Source organism: Tamandua tetradactyla, chromosome 23, assembly GCF_023851605.1.
Source record: "Tamandua tetradactyla isolate mTamTet1 chromosome 23, mTamTet1.pri, whole genome shotgun sequence".
NCBI classification, from domain to species: Eukaryota; Metazoa; Chordata; class Mammalia; order Pilosa; family Myrmecophagidae; genus Tamandua; species Tamandua tetradactyla.
Genome location: NC_135349.1, coordinates 56426766 through 56442188, shown reverse-complemented (window position 1 = coordinate 56442188; position 15423 = coordinate 56426766). Strand labels below are relative to the sequence as shown.

Genomic DNA, 15423 nt, shown 5'->3' with positions numbered 1-15423 from the left:
GACTGGTAGCTGCCAGGGGGTCAGGGCAGTTTGAGAGGCAATAGGCAGTGATGCAAATGGGCATGGGGTTCCTTTTAGGGTACACCCGGAGGGCCCAGGATCTTCCCATCCTGCCCTTCCCCCCTCAGCCCCCAAAGCAGCCACTTCTCCAAGAGGCTTCCCTGGGTGGGGAGCAGCGGTCGGAGGCCACGATGTGGGAGTCAGGTGTACCCCTGCTTCTGGGCCCTCTTAGCAGACAGGGGGAAACATTTACACTCATCACTCTTCCACTTCCACAAATACACAACACACGCATGATGCACACGTACTTCCCTACCTACCTATATATGGTAGCCACTGATTGTGCACTTAGGATGGATTGTATGGTGCATGAATAAAACTATTTTGAAAACATAAATAAAACACAAATAAAACACGTTTAGAGATGTACACGTGTAGATATGCATACGCTAAAAATGGTAAATTCATGCCTCCACAAAGTACAGTCTTGTCTCCCCCTTTCCATTTTATAGTTACCTTCCTAACGGTGAAATCTGGCACCTACTGTGTCGACTGTACTTACTCATTCGCTCAAACCTAGAACATGGAGAGGTAATTTCAAGACCGCTGAACTATACCATGCAAGAAAAATCAGTCTAGTACCTATAGTACAATATCTATTTCCAGAATTTCTTTGTTTTTGGTAAAATTGACATATAGTGAAATGCCAGTCGATACTCACCAGAGACAACCCTCTCTGAATTTTTTCCACCATAGGTAGTTATGTCTGATCTAATTTTAGATAAATAGCATCATCCAGGAGAGCCTATTTTTTGTGTTTTATTTATGTTTTCAAAATAGTTTTATTCATGCACCATACAATCCATCCTAAGTGCACAATCAATGGCTCCTGGTATAATCACATAGTTCTACATTTACCACCACAATTGATAGGAGACCATTCCCATTTCTTCTGGAAAAAAACAAACATAACCCCTTCCCCACCCTTACATCACCCTATTTTTGACATTTAGCTTTGGAATACTGCCTTTGTTACAATTAATGAAAGACTATTACAACATTACTGTTAACTATGGACTTCAGTTTGTATTCATTGCATTTTCCCTTATACCACCCTATCAACACCTTTAATAGTGGCATACATTTGTTCTAGTTCATGTAAGAACATTTTTATATTTGTACAATTAACCCTCATCATTGTCCACTCTAGTTTTGCTAATTTATACACCACCAGTTGTTATCCTCTAGCTTTCCTTCAGTTGACACATACAACCTAGACTTCCTCTTGCAACCATACTCACACTCATCTCTGCTACTTACACTTACAGCATTGTGCTGCCATCACAGAGCACTCTGTTATCCGTTTCTGAACACTTACAACCAATCTTATTGAACATTCTGTACTCCCTAAGCACCAAATGCCCAATCTCTACCCTCTTTCAATCTCCTGATAACCTATGCTCTCATATTTAACTCTCGAAGTTTGGTCAGTATAGTTCTGAAGAAACCATACAGTATTCGTTCTTTTATTTCTGGCTTATATCACTCAGTACAACGTCCTCAAGGTTCATCTATGTTGTTGCATGTGTCAGGACTTCATTCCTTCTTACAGCTGCATAATATTCCATCATATGTATATATCACAGTTTGCTTATCTGCTCGTCTGTTGACGGGCATTTGGGCTGTTTCCATCTATTGGCAAACATGAATACTGCCACTATAAACATCAGTGTAGCAATGTCTATTCATGTCCCTGCCTTCAGTTCTTCCGTATATATACCTAATAACAGATTGCTAGATCATATGGCAATTCCATACTCAGCTTCCTGAGGAACCACCAAGCTGTCTTCCAGGGCAGCTGCACCATTTGACATTCCCACCAGCAGTGAATAAGCGTATCTCTTTCTCCACATCCTCTCCAGCTCTTGTAGTTTTCTCTTTCTTTGTTTTTATATAATGGCCATTCTAGTAGGTGTGAAATAGTATCTCATTGTGGTTTTGACTTGCATTTCCCAAATAGCTAGTGAAGTTGTACATATTTCATATGCTTTTTGGTCATTTATATTTCCTCTTTGGAAAAGTATCTATTCACGTCTTCTGCCCATTTCTTTGATTGGGTTATTTGCCTTTTTGTTGTTGAGTTGTAAGATTTCTTTATATATTCTAGATATAAGCACTTATTAGAAGTGTGGTTTCTGAATATTTTCTCCCATTGAGTAGACTGCCTTTTTTTTCTTTCTTGACAAAGTCCTTTGACACCCAAAAGTATTCAATTTTGAGGACATTCCATTTATCTATTTCTTTTTTCATTGCTTGTGCTTTGGGTATAAGGTCTAGGAAACCATCTCCTACCACAAGATCTGTAAGATATTTCCCTATACTTTTTTCCTAAGACTTTTATGGTCTTAGCTCTAATGTTTAGGTCTTTGATTCATTATGAGTTAATTTTTATATAAGGTGTGAGATAGGGATCCTCTTTCATTGCTTGAAGAGGCTGTTCTATCCCAGTTGAGTGGACTTGGCCACCTTGCTAAAAATCAACTGGCTGTATATGAGAGTGTCTATTTACGAACTTAATTCAATTCCACTGGTCAATATAACTATACTTCTGCCAGTACCATGCTGTTCATTTTAGTTTTTGTTTTACCATCTGTTTTGATCACTATAGCTTTGTAATATGCTTTAAAACCAGGAAGCGTGGGACCGCCAACTTCATTTTTCTTTCTCAAGATGTTTTTAGCTATTCGGGACCTTGCCCTTCCAAATAAATTTGATTATTGGTTTTTCTAATTCTGAAAAGCAAGCTCTTAGAATTTTGACTGGTATTGCATTGAATCTGTACATTATTTTGGGTAGAACCAACATCTTAACTCTATTCAGTCTTTTCCTCCTCTTCAATTTTTGGAAGAGTTTGAGTAGGATTGGTATTAATTCTTCCTGAAATGCTTGCTAGAATTCACACATGAAGTCATCTGGTCCTGAAATTTTTTTTCTTCTGAGTTTTTTAAATTAAAACTTTTTTTATTAGAGAAGTTGTAGGTTTACAGAACAATCATGCATAAGAGGCAGGATTCCCATACACTACCACGACCACTTGCATTGGTTTGAAAAATTTGTTACAATTGATAACACACAGACCTTTTTTTGTTAGTCTACTATTTTTTAACAGTAATTACATTTGTTACAATTGATGAAAGATTATTAAAGTAGTACTATAACTATCACCCATGGTTTATGTAGGGGTATTTTTTCCCGTATTCCCAACCAATTTTTTTTCATGCATGCCTTTATTTTATTACTCATCTACCCACACACTAGATAAAGGTAGTATCAATCAGAAGGTTTTTACAATCACATGGCCACATGTTAAAAGATGCACAGTTATATAGTCATTATCAAAGATTAAGCCTACTAGATTACACTTCAACAAGCTCAGATATTTCCTTCTGGCTATTCTGATACACTAGAAACTAGTGTATATGTAAACTAATTATATAATTATATAATGAATCAGGAGTCATAACCATTTGTTAAATCCTAATTTCTCAGTTACACCACCTCCTCCTCGTTTAATCATTCTCTCAACCTTCAGGGAAATCTGGGCCATGACCATTTTAATTTTTCCATGCTGGAAAGGGGTGCTGACTTTATGGGGAAGAGGATTTAACCTGGTTGATGTTCTTGGGAGAGACTGGTACCTCTGGGTTTCAGGGCTTATCTGGCATAGGAACAATCTGGAGGCTTTAAGTTATTGAAAATATAAACTTACCAACTAAAACTTCTATAAAATTTTAGATAGAGCTCTGGGTATTCTTTAGGTTTTTCAGGAATACTGTTAGTTGGGGATTGGCGTAGGGTCAATTTGCAATATCTTGCTGAAGCCTGTTTAAAATAACCTCTAGAATGGCCTCTCAGCCACTGAGACATTTCATTTTCTTTCATTTCTTTTCTCTCTCTTGGTCAAGAAGGCTTTCTCAACCTCACGATGCCAGGGCAAGACTCATCCCTGGGAGTCATGCCCCACATTGCCAGGGAGACTTACACCCCTTGGAGTCATCTCCCACACAGGGGAGGTTTGTCGTGACTGATTCAATCTCTTTACTTGTGGTTGGTCTGTTGAGGTCTTCTATTTCTTCTGAAGTCAGTGCTGGTTGGTCATGTGTTTCTAGGAAGTTGTCCATTTCCTCTGTTAGCATTCAGTTGTACATAAGATCATTATTTCCTTTATTTCTGTCAGGTCAGTAGTAATGCCCCCCTCCTATTTCTGTTATTATTCATTTACATCCTCTCTTCTTCTTTGTCAGTCTAGCTAAAGGGTCTGTCAATTTCATTGATTTTCTCAAAGAACCAACTTCTGGTTTTGTTGATTCTATTGTTTTTGTTGTTGCTGCTGTTGACATTGTTATCCTCAATTTCATTTCTTTCTGCCCTAATTTTAGTTATCTTTTTTCCTTCTGTTGGCTTAGGGTTAGTTTGCTGTTCTCTTTGTAGTTCCTCCAGGTATGCCATTAAGTCTTCAATTTTAGTTCTTTCTTCTTTTTTAAAATAGGCATTTTAGGACAATGAATTTCTCTCTCAGCACTGCCTTCACCGCATCCCATAAGTTTTTTTTAATGCAATGTTATCGAAATATTCACAGTCCATCCAAAATTACAATCACTGGCTCACAGTATCATCACATTGTTGTCTGTTCATCACCACAATCAATTTTAGAACATTTTCATTGCTCAAAAAAAAAAAAAGAAAGAAAAAACACAACACATTCCATACCCCTTTTCTTCCCCCCATTACTGACCCCTAGCATTGGTGTGGTACATCTGTTACTGTTGATGAGAGAATGTTAAGATATTACTGTTAACTACATCCTTGGTTTGCATTAGGTGCACTTTCCCCATATTTCCCACTATTATTTTTTAAAAATATTTTTCTTGAGAAATCTTTGCACACACACAGTCCATGCATAGTGCACAATCAGTGGCTCACAATATCATCACATGGTTGTGTATTCATCACCATGATCATTTCTCAGAACATTTACATCACCCCAGAAAAAGAAATAAAAAGAAAAAACTCATACATCCCATACTCCTTACCCTTCCCTCTCACTGACCAACAGTATTGTAATCTACCTAGTTTTTTACCCTTTAACTCCCTCTATTATTTATTTATTTTTATCCTTATTTTTTTACTAATCTTTCCATTTCCTGGCAAGAAAAGGCATCAGACACAAGGTGTTCACACTCACAGTCACATTGTAAGTTATACACTTCTCCTCAAAAATCAAAACTACTGGAGCACAGTTAAGCAGTTTCAGACAGTTCCCTCTAGTCACTCAAATACACCATAAATTAAAAAGGGATATCTTTATAGTGCATAAGAATAACCTCCAGGATAATCTCTTGACTGTCTGAAATCCCTCAGCCACTGACACTTTATTATGTCTCATTTCTCTCTTCCCCTTTTTGGTTAAAAAGGCTTTCTCAAAGCTGTGATGCTGGACCCTGCTTCATTCCAGGAGTCATGTCCCATACAATCAGTGGCTCACAATATCATTGCATAGCTGTGTATTCATCACCATGACCATTTTTAGAATATCTGCACCATCTGGAAAAAGAAAAAAGATTCATACCCCTGGGAATCATGTCCCATGTAGGGGAGAGGGTAGTGAGTTCACCAGCTGAGCTAGCAAAATATGTGAGCAATGAAAGAGGTTTGCTGGGGGTGACTCTTAGGCATAGTTATCAGTAGGCTTAGCTTCTCCTTTGTAGGAATAAGCTTCCTAGGGGGGAGCCCCAAGACGGATGGCTCAGCCTGCTAAACTGGTTATGACCACTGCTGGGTTAGGGTTATGAACTCCCAGGTGGGGAAGTTTAATATTTCCTCTTTTCTTCCCAGTCCCCCCCAAGGGAACTTGGCACATTTGCCCAAATTACTCTTGGAAATGTCAGGGATCACAGTGTACCTTGTTGACAGTGATCTTCACAGGAGGGTGATGAGAAGGCCCCTCTTTGGGGCAATTATGGTGTCAGTTTCTTCACATCTTTCCCCATAAGGCAGTTAGATGCACCAGACAGGCTCTTTCTATGACATGCTCGGAAGGTAGAGACTTGCCTGTTGCCTGAATTCTGGTGCCAGAGTGGAGGACAGGGTCAGAGATTCGGCAGCCTGCATGTATAAACTCGTGTGACCCTCCCCATCTGCAGTACCGGTCACGTCAGCTGGCCTGCAGTCCTTCATTCAAGATAATAACTGTTCCATCCTCTTTCTGCTAGGGTTGGAAAGAGTCATGTTTCACCCATTCTGACTAATTCTGCCCTTTACCATTCATCCTCACATCCAGAAATTGCTTTTGTTATGAATTTCTGAGTCATTTGAAATTCTATGTAATTTCATTCGGTTATCAGTTTTCCTCCCTGCAAGCTTAGTATTCCGTTTCTCTTTTTCTCAAGTAAACTGCCTCTGGTCCATTTGTCCTTGCTTTTATTGATGTATATTTGTGCATCTGTTTGGAAGTTAATGTATATTCCATATCTATTCTTTATCTTAAAAATTTTGCATCTATAATTAACATTATTTAACACTAATCAACATTTTCTCTGAACAGAACAGTCTTAGAATACTTATGACTTGTGACAACCATCCCAATTTTTATTATCCCATTAAATTTTGATATGTTGTCTTCTCATTTTCATTTGCTTCCAGATATTTACTGATTTATCTTGTAATTTCTTCTTTGATACACCAGTTGTTTAAGAGTATGTTGTTTAGCCTCCATAAATCTTGAATTTTCCAGTTCTGTGCATGTTATTGATTTCCAGCTTCATTCCATTTTGATCCAAGAAAGTGTTTTTGTACTGCTTTTTTGTGTCATGTTTTTGAGATCTGCTACACGGTGGCGTGTATCTGTAGTTTGTTCCTTTCATTGCTGAGTATTAGTTCGCTATACAAATATACTACACTTTCTTTATTCATTCACCTGTGAGAGATGTTTGGGTTGTATCCAGCCTGGAACTGTTATAGATAAAGCTGCTTTGAACATTCTTGTACAATCTTCTTGTGGACTTCTCCTAAATAAATTCCCTAGGAATGCTCCTTGGAGAAATGGTTGACTCAGGGACTGACAGGTAAGCACGAGGCCAGTCTGGCTCATCTCGTTATGTCAGAAGGTAAAGAAATACTCAGAGACAAATGACGGGGCCATGTCACAACGAAATCGAAGCCAGCTTGAAGAGGTTCTCACTGGCCAAAACTGAGACAGTTTTCTACACTGATGTAATTAAGAACAGTAATGGATGAGAAGAAACTTGAAAGAAGAGAAGTCTATTGGTTTATACTGATGAGTGATTGACTGACAAGGAAGGGAACGAAGGGAAAGGAAGAGAAAGGGAGGGAGGGAGGGAGGGAGGGAGGCAGGCAGGCAGGCAGGCCACAGAGAGGGACGGTTCTGCTTATAGGAGAATGCTGAGCACCTGGTGCTGGTGTAGGTGAGACTCAGGAGTGGCTGCTAAATCCAGAGGGAAGTCTGGTGAGGAGCAAGGCTACCTGCATAGTCTTAAAGTGTCTCCCCAGACTGTTTATTAACGTGAGGGAAGAACGAAATGCCCCACTGCATGCTGGATGCCTCACCTATGTCCCCAGTGGAGCAGGCTGAGGCTGAGGTGTCTGTGGGGGACACTGTACCTATGCAGCTTCCCAATCTCCACTATATAACAAACCTAACCATGAAGAAACAGCGAACTCCAAAGGAGGAACACTACTATTTTAAGGGATACTATTTTAAAATAGCAATGTCTTAAAAGACAAAAGTTTCAGATTAAAATACACAAAAGAAACAGGACAAACAAATCCAATCCCTGGCCCTAGAATGGAGAATAAATACTATAAAGGTCGTTACTGGGTCAAAATTTGAAATGAATTGGAGGTTAGATCACAGTATTGTACCATGCTAAACTTACTGAAGTTGATCCCTATGGTATTCTTCTCAGGAAATACACACTGAAGTATTGAGGGGTAAAGAGATTTATCAGTCAGGGGCTGTTCTGATCTTCCATATCCTTACTTAGGTTTTTTGTTCACTTGCTCTAGTAGTTATTGGAAAAGTGATGTTAAAATCTCCAACTATAACTGTAAATTTCTATCATTCTCCCTTGTTCTGTCAATTTTTCCTTCATATATTTTGAAGCTACGTTATGTTACATGATGCATGTCTTTATGACAGTTATGTCTTATAATCAATTACCTCTTTTATCATCATGATAAGCCTCTTCATGTCTCTGATGACACTCATGTTTTGAACTCTACTTTGTCCTAAGTTAATACGGCTATTCTAGCTTTCTACCACATTTACAATGGTATAAACTTGTCTGTCCCTTTTATTTCAACCTCTGTTGAAATAAACGCACTTAAGGTGTGTCTCTTGAACTGCATGTAATTGGGTTTTTCTTTTTCGTCTAGTTTAAATCTGTCTTTTGGCTGGAATGCTTAGTCTGTCTACATTTAATGTAATTATTGATTTGGCTAGATTTAGTTCTATTTTATTTGTTCCATTTAAATTTTTATCCTGTTCTTCCTTTCCCGCCTTATTTTTTGGCTTAGGAAAATATGGTTTACATTTCATTTTAATCACATCATTGGTTGTTATATGTCTTTGCCTTATTTTTAATGATTGCCTTAGGGTTAACAACGCACATCTTCAACTCCTCACAGTGGACACAGAGTTTAGACCATACCATTTCACACAAAATGTAGAAACCTAGTAACCTTACAGGTCCACGTACAATCCCCTCCTTCCCCGGGCTCAATGAGGGTTGTGAGAGGGCAGTCTGTGCACTGCCACGCGCACACGCCAGCGCCTGGACAGGATCAGGCCTGACAGTCAAACCTGGCCAATACAATGGAGACAAAGATGAGCCTGTGTGTGTGTGTGTGTGTGCGCACGCGCACACGCACGCGCACGCACACCCATGCAGTGATGTGTGAACAGAGACCTGCCCGTAGACGGAACGGCGAGCCACTGTGAGAGCGCTGAGGCCCTTCTGTGCCTGGCCAGTCTGGTGGGTCGTGCTGGGGTCAGGGTCCACACACAGACCCCGAGAGGAGACATATGCACATGTCTCACGGCACTCAGCGGTTTAAGGTGTCCACAGCGCAGCAGCCTGGTGGGGTGCGTGGGGTCCACACCACTCCTTTCATCCACCCACCACATGACTGAATCTGTGCCGGAGCCTCCTTGGGCTGCTCCTCCCCGGCGTCCCCTCAAGGCAGGTCTGCAGTGGATGGGCTGCTGCTTGACTTGGGCGAGCAGCCTGCTGAGCCATGAATAAGAAACGAGAGTCAGAGGGAAGTAACTTTCCCGGGCTCTCAAACGCAGGGCTGAGTTTGGCCGGCTGAGGCTGGAGGTGCTCTCTGGGTGTGGAGGCCAGGGCAGGAGTGGCTGTGCTGGGGGCCCAAGGCCCTGCAGGTACACCCCAAGAACCCACTGTCCTCAGGCGGCCCCCAAGGTTTCCAGAAGTGCCACCAGCATAAAGGGAAGGGGCCCTAATGGGGAAAAGCATGTGAGCCAGGAAGGGGGATGGGCCATGAGGCAGCAAAGAGTCGGGGAGGTAGAGGGGCCCGTAGGAGGTTCTCAGCCACGCCTGATCCCAGGCTTGTCACGGAAGTGGGGTTCAGGCCACTGTAGAAGAGACTTCAAGGAAATCTTAATTTCTATGAGTTCTAATTTCAAAGAGTTCAACACTCCCAATAGCCTCAAGGCACCAATAATTCAAGGTCTTCGCTTTCATAAACGATTCCTAATGCCTCCTTTAAAATTGCAGGCCTGGGCAGGCCACAGTGGTTCAGTAGGCAGAGTTCTCGCCTGCCATGCTGGAGACCCGGGTTCGATTCCTGGTGCCTGCCCATGCAAAAAAAAAAACCCACCACACCAAGACACCTGCCCATACCCCCAAAGGCCAGGCTGCTGGTTCTCACAGTCTGGGGTCTTTGGCTCTTTGATCCTAGAATAAGATGATGCTAAAAAGCAGCAGCAGCCCAGGAAAGCTCCGTCAGGCTCCCTGGCCAGAAGCTACATCTGCACCCCAGAAGGGGTTCTTCACAGGGATGACCGAGTTCCCAGGGGACATTTGGATGCCACAACCTGGGGGCAGGGGACTACTGGCATCTGGTGTGAGGAGGCTAGGGATGCAGCTTGGCATTCTCCAGCAGACAGGTCTGCCCCACCACAGAAAATCCACCGGCCCCAGATGTGGCTGGCTGTGCACCCAAGGCCCCAGGCCCCTGCTCTCCAAAGATGCCATCCTTGATGGTCCTGAGGTGGCTCTGAGAGGAGGGAAGGCGCCTACGGGAAGGCACTCACGCACGCACTTCCCTGCTATAGGCCAAGCGCCCAGAGGCAGGGACCCCGGGAGGGACCAGTACGCCCAGCGCCTGGATGCTGGTTTCCACGCTGAGCTCTGGAGGAGGAGCCGGGGCTCCACGAGAAGCAGCCAATTCCATGGCCGGGGCAGGAAGTGCATGAGAAGGGCCTGGAGCCTCTCGTGGTGCTGAATAATGAGGCCGTGCACCCCAGTCCAGCGGTGGTACCGGTCAGAGAGACCCCGAGGCAGCAGAGAGCACCCCTGGGGCCCACGCACAGCGATACGAGTATCCAAAAGCAGTGCTGGCTTCTAACCCGAAGTAACAACCTATGATCTACACTGATCTAAGCAGGCAACTGGATTGCGAAATCGGGGGGAGGGGGGGGCATGGGGACACACACACCACTCTCCCACACAGGAGGGTTCCAGGTAAATTCTCTGGCTGCTCCGCCCTCCAGGGGGTGTGGCATGACTCCGTAAATGTGGCACACAGCGACTTCCTTCCTGAGAGCCAGGAGGGAGAGGGGTAGAGTAACCGTGCAAGGAAGAACTGACAACCACACCCTGAGCAGGGGCGCAAGCTCAGCGCCCAGAGTGAGGCCAGCCATGCACTTACCTGTGCGTGCTGCGATGAGGGCCCTCACCTGGGCTCTTCTCCCCAAACCCACATCCTCTCTAACTGCAAGAAAAACACCCAACAAATCCCAACTGTGGGACAGTGTACACCTGAGCAGGCCTCCTCAAAACCGCCACGGGCACCACAACAGAGCGTTTGAACTTTGTCACCACCCAGGGAGCCTGAGACACAGTGACCCAATGCCAGGTGGACCCAGGTGAAGGGCAGGAGGGAGTAACTAAGGAAACGTGAGTAACATGTGGCCTGTAGATAGTAATAATGTATCAATACTGGTTCTTTAAGTGGGACAAATGGACCAGGCTAAAGGAGGAAGTTAAAAATAGGCGAATCTGGATATGGGGTACACAGGAACTCTATTTCACAATAATTCTGTAAACCCTAACCATTCTAAAGTAAAGCTTATTCATTTAAAAAGTCAGGGAAGTGAAGCAGCAATGGGATCTGTGCAGCTCAGGAAAGCCATCCCCAGCCTCACCCACAGAGCAAAAAAAGAAAGCGCACACGGTGAAGACGGTGCTCAGGGAGGCACTGTGTCCCTCTGAGCCCAGAGGGAGCCCCATGGACCCGAGCACATGCTCCAGCCCAGCCACTCTGTGGGTGAGGGCAGGTGCCTAGGGCACCAGCCAGAGCACCCAGGTGTGAGATGGACCAGAGGATGGCCTGGCGTCTGGTGCTGGCTCCACTCCACGAGGCCACCCCTCACTCAGGCTGGGCCTGGCCAAAGCGCAACACACACGTGTCCAAGCTGGGAAGCACCACCCCCAGGTGCCCCACGCTGCCAATGGCCCCTCATTAACCCGCACCCTCCGCATGGATTATGCAGGGGTTTCGGACTGACTCAGGGGCACCCCTCAAAAAAGGGCAGAAGGAGGACAGGCACAGGGCTCTGGCCCCAAGACCACCAGCCTGAACAGAGCTCTGACTTCTCAAAGGGGATTTCAGAAAAAGCTGACCACACAGCTTCTTCACCAGCTGGACTCTTCCCCACCAGGAGTCACACCAGACCTCCTGCTTGTCAAAGTGGGTATTTACTTCCTAGGAGTGCGTGTCGGTGAGGAAGGGAGGGTGTGGCCACTCTGACACTCCGGTCAACCTGGCCGACACCATCCAGCGCCGGGCTAACAGCTTCACCGCGTCCAGGTGAGTGTGCTGTTGGGGCTGTGGATGAAGCTCAAGTCAGACAAACCTGAAAAGGTATTCCAACCTTAGCCCGGCCCCTCTAGGGAGAGAAGGAAAAGGCAAGCTCCACAGCAGAAGGCAGGCTGCCAGCCCCTCCCTGCCTGCCCCCACCCAACAGATGAACATCCCAGGCCCTGGACCCTCCTGCAAGACCCTCCTGTAAGCGAAGCCAAGCTGGGGCCGAGGAGCCAGAACCCCGATGGCCTGGTCTCCAGCAAGCCCCCCGACAAGTGGAAGACCCCAGCACCTGGCACCCTCACCATATGCACGGGCCTCCCGGAGCACCATGAAAACCACAAATCCCTCTCCTCGTAACAAGACTGGCCCTCCAGAGAAGGGTCAGGGAGGGCCATCAAGCTGGCCCTCCTCTACCTCTGACGCTCACAGCCTCCAGGTGGGCAAAGCCAGGCCTGACTCCACCCCGAGGGCTGCCCCAAAGCCCAGCTCTGCGCGGCCGCTCGGGTGTCACTGCAGGCTCTGTCCAGGACAATGGCCAGAGAACCCCCATGGCCACAGGCCCAGCCCCTCTCCTGCTCAGCTGGCAGCTCACTTTCAGCCTGAGAGGAGGGGCTGCCAACTCCGAAGACCCCTAGTCCTCGGCTCCAGCCCCAACACCCCACAGCCTGGCCCCTGCTCCCCACCCCCTTGACCCCTGGTACCACACCAGGTGCCCCTGCATTGGAAACTCAGGGAGAAGAGCTCACCAGAGAGCTCTGATTGTTGAAACCACAACTTGGGCTGGACTGGCCTGAGCCAAGGGGGGAGCGCAGAGCTGGCATGAGTTGGGACATGGCATAGTCCGAGGCACAGGTTGGAAGGTGGCATGAGTTGGGACATGGCATAGTTTGAGGCACAGGATGGAAGGTGGCGTGGGTTGGGACATGGCGTGGTCCGTGGCACAGGTTGGAAGGTGGCATGAATTGGGACATGGCGAGGTCCGTGGCACAGGTTGGAAGGTGGCATGAATTGGGATATGGCGAGGTCCGTGGCACAGGTTGGAAGGTGGCGTGGGTTGGGATATGGCGTGGTCCGTGGCACACGTTGGAAGGTGGCGTGAGTTGGGACATGGCGTGGTCCGTGGCACAGGTTGGAAGGTGGCGTGAGTTGGGACGTGGCGTGGTCCGTGGCACACGTTGGAAGGTGGCGTGAGTTGGGACATGGCGTGGTCCGTGGCACACGTTGGAAGGTGGCGTGAGTTGGGACATGGCGTGGTCCGTGGCACACGTTGGAAGGTGGCGTGAGTTGGGACATGGCATGGTCCGTGGCACAGGTTGGAAGGTGGCGTGAGTTGGGACGTGGCGTGAGTTGGGACATGGCGTGGTCCGTGGCACACGTTGGAAGGTGGCGTGAGTTGGGACATGGCATGGTCCGTGGCACAGGTTGGAAGGTGGCGTGGGTTGGGACATGGCGTGGTCCGTGGCACACGTTGGAAGGTGGCGTGAGTTGGGACATGGCGTGGTCCGTGGCACACGTTGGAAGGTGGCGTGAGTTGGGACATGGCATGGTCCGTGGCACAGGTTGGAAGGTGGCGTGAGTTGGGACGTGGCGTGAGTTGGGACATGGCGTGGTCCGTGGCACACGTTGGAAGGTGGCGTGAGTTGGGACATGGCATAGTTTGAGGCACAGGTTGGAAGGTGGCGTGAGTTGGGACATGGCATAGTCCGAGGCACAGGTTGGAAGGTGGCATGAGTTGGGACATGGCATAGTTTGAGGCACAGGTTGGAAGGTGGCATGAGTTAGGACACGGTGTAGTCCGTGGTGCAGACCAGATGGGGGTGCGGTTGGGGCTCTGACCATGCACACGGTGCAGAGGACCAGCCCTCGAGCAGGTGCGCCTTCTGCCCTGAACAGACCCTATGCTCAGGTTCCTGTCATCCCATCTGGGGGTGAGGTGTCAGCATGGAAAGCACGCTGCCCCAACTTTCTCTATCCTCATGTCCGTTGCCATTGTGAGACAGTCCGTTTATAAAACCTTGTTTTTTAAGGAGCCTTGACAAGCAAAAAGTCTCTGCCTCTTAGGACCAAGGCAGGAAGTCACTCCTGTGGGAAGCGCCTCCTGCAGGACTGACGCTTAAGGGAGAGCAGCTGCCCGGGGCGGCAGCGTCTTCATCGTAAGCTTGCAGGGCACTAGCAGTGTGCCTGGAGGGTAGGAAAGGATAGGCTAGGTCAAGTGAAGGAGTTAGACTGTTCTGAACACGCAGGCAGCATTGTGAGGCTGTGCGACTCCACACCACAGCAGCAACGCCCGGAATTCAAAGCACCAGTGGTTATGAGATTCACTTTACCTGCAGCATCCCGCAATAGCAAAAGGTTTCTCTCTGACACCTGGGGCTTCTTTGTGGCCAATGGCCTAGGTTGGGGAGCAGCTGGAAGACACCCACCTAAGAAGAGGGAGGGTAGGGAGCTTGGGGGGAAACTACAGCCATTTCAGCAATGCAGGAAGTGCCCAGGAGTCTCAACGATGGCCTGTGCCACAAGCCATTCTAACCACAAACACGTTGCACAGAGAAGATTCGCTATTTCAGGAGCCACACAGTGCGGCAGCTGGATCACCAACTGAGAGGGGCTGCGAAGTCCACCTGCCTCCTGTTTCCCCCACCCTTCAGGGCTTCCTCTCTGCGCCACGGGACGCTAGCTGGATGGGAGTTGAAAGAGATCTTCAGTCAACTGTCCCCATTATCTGAGCATCTGAGCCCCAAAATAAATATTCCTTCCTCTCAACTTGAAACAAGCAGGACATAAAAGGAATAAATTATGTCTAGCTTTCATTTGTAGTATCAAGAAAAAGGAAGCCAGTTTGCTATTCCAGTGTGCTTCCCTCTTTTACGTGATTCCAGCATCACAACTCCCTTTCCTCACGCTGACACAGCCTGCTGGGGAAGTCAGAGGTAAGTGTGAACCATAGCAGCTCCCAAGGAGAGAGCCTTGGAGCGGGGAGCAGCTGCCCATGGCCATAGCATGTGAGGCCCGCCATCCTCCCCGCCACCAGTGCAGACACACAGTTGCTGGTGAACCAGCTCCAGAGAAGAAAGGGCTGAGTGAGCCACTTAACTCAAGTGCCAGACCCTATACATTTCACATTTTTCAGATAAAACATCTCATGCATCATTTCTGGTAAGACATACCTAGTTTTATTTTACTTTAGAGAGCCTCAATTAGTTTGTGCATCTGTTTCTTGTCTTTTATCTGAATGCCGACCTCCACCCAGCAGCCTCCTGAAGGCCACCTTTCTTACAAAGCCCTCCAGGCTTC

General features: G+C 46.7%; 1 protein-coding gene across 1 annotated transcript in view; it reads right to left on the bottom strand.

The window, feature by feature from the left end:
* LOC143666787 (lipase maturation factor 1-like) overlaps positions 1 to 15423 on the bottom strand; it is a 44915-nt gene that overhangs the window by 17986 nt on the left and 11506 nt on the right. The window lies entirely within an intron of this gene.